We start from the raw sequence: 4708 nt of genomic DNA, 5'->3' as shown, positions 1-4708 counted from the left end.
AGAGGCAAGTATTACTCTGATACCAGAACCAGAGAAAGACCCAGACAAATAAGACAACGACTGACCAATCAGCCTAATGAATATAGATTCAACAATTCTCAATAAAATACTAGCTAATAGAATACAGCAACCATTAAGATGAATATACACCATGACCAAGTGGGATTTATCCCAGAAATTCAGGGATGGTTCAATATATGCAAATCAATAAATGTAATTCACCATATCAACAGAACCAGAAACAAGAATCGCAAGATCATCTCAAGAGATTCAGAGAAGGCTTTTGATAAAGTCCAGCATACATTCATGATAAAAATGCTACAGAAAGTCAGAATAAATAGTCTTTAGCTCAGTCTAAAAAAGGCATCTATGACAAACCAACAGCCAACATTGTTCTAAATGGAGAAAAACTGAAAGCTTTTCACTTTAACATCAGGAACAAGACAAGACTGTGCACTGTCACCACTTCTTTTCAACATAGTTCTGGAAGCATTACCCAGAGCAATTAGACAAGACAGAGAAATAAATGGAATAAACATCAGAAAGGAAGAAAGGAAGAAGTGAAATTGTCACCATTAACAGATGACATGGCATTCTACATGGACTACCACAAAAACCCCACCGAAAGACTCCTAGAATTAATAGACAAACTCAGTTGCATAGCTGGATATAAAGTCAACATTGAAATATCTATTGCATTTCTATACACAAACAACAAGTTCACTGAGATAGAAACTAGAGAATCCATATCTTTCAAAAGAGGATCCAAAAAACTGAAATACTTAGGAATTAGTCTGACAAAGAAAGTAAAAGATCTATACAATGAAACTACAGTACTGTGAAAATAGAGATAGAAGAAGTTTTCAGAAAATGCAAAGGCATTCCTTGCTCATGGATTGGAAGAACCAACAATGTAACAATGTCCATACTCCCAAAATTGTTATACAGATTCAAAGCAATCCCTATCATACTACCATTGGTATACCTCACAGATCTAGACAAAACCTTCCTATCATCCATCTAGGACCAAAGGAGACCCAGAATACCAAAAGGAACCCTGGATAACAAAGACAGGATTGAAATCATCACAATCTCTGAATTGAAATTATATTACAAAGCTACTGTCATAAAATCAGCATAATATTGACAAAAAAACCCAGACCTTAGGATAAACAGAACAGAGTAGAAGATCCAACCACAATCAGAAACACTCAGTCACCTTATCTTTCATAAAGGGGCCAAACAAGTTCAGTGGAAGAATGATAGCCTCTTTAATAAATGGTGCTGGAAAAAGAGGATTTCCACATGCCAAAGTCTAAAATTACACCTATGTCTACTACTATGCACTAAACTAATACCAAAATGGATCAAAGATACAATTATCAAAACAGAAACGCTAAATCAACTGGAAGAGAAAGTAGATAGAAATCTTGAAGACATAAAGGTAGGTTGAAAGTTCATAAACAAAAACCAAGCTACGCATGAAATACTTCAAAGCATCAGCAACTGGGATCTCATCTTATTGAAACGTTTTTGCACATCAAAGAAATCACTAAGAGTAAAAGGAAAATGCATGAATTAAGAAATAATTTTAGGCAACTGTCCATCACACAAAGGACTTCTATCTAGAACACATAAAGAATTTTTAAAAAATCAGGTGCCCAAAATTCAGAGACCCAAACCAAAAGTGGGCATCTGAGATAAAATCTCACTTCTCAGTTGAAGAATTACAAATGGCAAATAAATATGTGAAAAAATATTCAACATCTTTGGTCATTAGAAAGATACAAATTAAAACAACACTGCGATTCCATGTCACCCCTGAAACAATGACTGTCATCAAGAAATCAACCAATAACAAATGCTGGCATACCTGTTTGGAAAAAGGAACTCCTCTTCACTGCTCTTAGGAGTGTAGACTGGTGAAACCACTGTGGAAATTAGTGCAGAGATTCATCACGAAACTAGAATTAGAGTTCCCCAGCTATTTCATTTCTGGGTATTTTCCCAGAAGAATTATAAACACCACACCACAGCAATATATGTGCACCCATGTTCATAGCAGCGCAATTTGTTATAGCTAAGTCTTGGAAACAACCCAAATGCCCATCAACTGAGAAATGGATAAAAAACATGCAGTATTTTTCGACAATGGAGTATTATTCAGCTATTAAAAAGATAAACTTTTGGGCTTTTATAGGTAAATCGATGCAACTAGAGACCATAATCATAAATGAAATAAATCTATCCCACATGTGCAAGCATTGTATTGTCTCCCTAGTGTAAGTATCCAAAAAGACTAAATAAAATAAAAAAGGTACAATACATATTGTGATAGGGAAAGAAATTGATCAAAGAGAAGGAACAACTGGGGTGAGGGAAAGAAGAAGAAACAAGATATAAAGGGAAAATAAGGATAGCTTGGATAATTGTATTGCTGATATCTATTTCCTTGCTGAAAGGAACAGATAATGTTTTTAAACTTTTTGAACAATATTTCATGCTTACATCTGATAATTTGAACAACAAATTTGGAGAAAACAATATGCAAAATAACTAACATTGATGAATCCCTGCCATCTTGCATAGTGAAGCTCTGTATCATTTTCATTTTTTTATTATTTTCATTTTCTTTAATGATCAATTTTGCATTCTTAAATCTGGTAATCTGAGCAACTTTGTTGAACATAACAATATGTAATATAACAACCATTTAATTCCTATCATTCTCTTTTGAAATGCTGCATCATTTTTATTGTTTTTGTGTTGTTCTCTTTTGTCTATATTACTGTCATGTTGTTGCTTTATATTCTCTTAAAATAAAAAAATTGATCGATCACATTACACTTCCACCAGTAATGAAATATATGTCATTCAGTTTTGCATCTTTCCCCAAACGTGGCTGTGGAATTTTGTTTTTTTAAAGTCAGTCATTCAAGTAGCTGTATAGAAGTATATTATTTTAAATTCATGCCTAGTAGGAAAAAAGGGAACTAAAATGATTGAAGATATTTCATGGACGTGTATGAATTATTTGCAGTGAATATAATTCTTATGTGCTGTATAATTCTTATGTGGTGCAAATTGGAATAAAAAAGAATGTATAAATAGAGTAAGGGGTTCTAGAGATGAAGGGAAAGAAGATGGGAAATTAAGGCATGTTAAATGAATGTATCTCCTCCCTGTGATGAAGATAATCATCGTGTACCACAAACGTGTACTAATAAAAATAAACAAAATACTCATTTTGTATTCATGCAACAGCACCTCCACCTGTTTTTTTTCTACACTTCCTTATTGATATATGATGGCAAACAAGTTTATTTCTTTTCTTTTAAAGATAAAAGAACCAAATCATATTAATAAATGTATAAATGAAACAACATAAAATAATAATAACAATATCAAATTTCAGACAAGGTGATAGGAAATTAACAATGATTGTTCTATTATATATTGTTGTCTTCAAGTGGTTACTCACATAAACAAATATACGCATGTGAGTTTGATCAAAAACTTCAATATCAACTATTACTTTCAATAAAGCCATAGAAATTAGTAGTACAATCATCTTAGCTATCTTGTGTATACATATATACATATTTTTCCTTCCTTTCTTTCTATTCTTTTTTCCCTCACCCTGGTTGTTTTTGTTTTTGTTTTTTTGAGTAGTTTGTTTCCCTTTCACAATATCTATTGTACCTTTCAGATTTTATTTACTCTTCAGGGCCTTTTAGTAGGGAGATAATACAGTATTTATATATGTGATTCTTATTTATTTCAGTTATGAATAAGGTCTCTAATTGCTTCAATTTACTTGTAAAAGCCTTGAGATTATATTTCTTTATAGCTGAGTAATATTCCATTATATAAAAATACCACATCTTTTTTATCCATTCCTCAGTGGATGACATTTGGGTTGTATCCACGATTTAGCTGTTCCAAATTATGCTGCTCTAAACATGAGTGCACATATTTCACTGTGGTATGATGTTTTTAGTACTTCTGGAAAAGTATCCAAAAAGGAAATAGCTGGGTTGAATGGGATCTCTAATCCTAATTTACTGACGAAACTTCAGACTGATTTCCACAGTATTTGCACAATCTACAATCCCACCAATAGTGGAAAAGAGCTCCTTTTTCCCAATAAACACTCCAGCATTTGTTATTGGTTGATTTCTTGAAGACAGTCATTCTTTCTAGTGTGAGATAGAAATTTAGTGTTGTTTTCATTTGCATTTCTCGAATGACTAATGATGTTGAATATTTTTTCATGTATTTATTTGCCATTTGTATTTCTTTACCTAAAAAGTGTGTATTTGTTACAGATGCCCAGTTTCGTAGAAAAAAAATCTTTTCACAAAGTTCAACACTCATTCCTTATACAAACCCTACAGAAAATCAGACTAGATGGTTTTCATGTCAATCTGATGAAAGCCCTCTATGAAAACCAACAGACAGAATCATCCTAAATGGAAAAAAACTGAAAGCTTTCCCTTTAAAATCAGGAGCAAGACAAGATTGTGCACTGTCACCACTACTTTTCAGCATAGCTCTGGAAGCATTACCCAGAGCAATTAGACAAGACAGAGAAACAAATGGAATAAGCACAGGAAAGAAAGAAGTGAAATTATCAATATTCACAGATGGCATGATGTTTCTACATGGAAGACCACAAAAACTCCACCAAAAGACTCCTAGAATTAAT

This window comes from Chinchilla lanigera, unplaced genomic scaffold (assembly GCF_000276665.1).
Source record: "Chinchilla lanigera isolate Chin_1 unplaced genomic scaffold, ChiLan1.0 scaffold00128, whole genome shotgun sequence".
Classification (NCBI taxonomy): domain Eukaryota; kingdom Metazoa; phylum Chordata; class Mammalia; order Rodentia; family Chinchillidae; genus Chinchilla; species Chinchilla lanigera.
Note: the sequence above shows the minus strand (reverse complement) of the source record.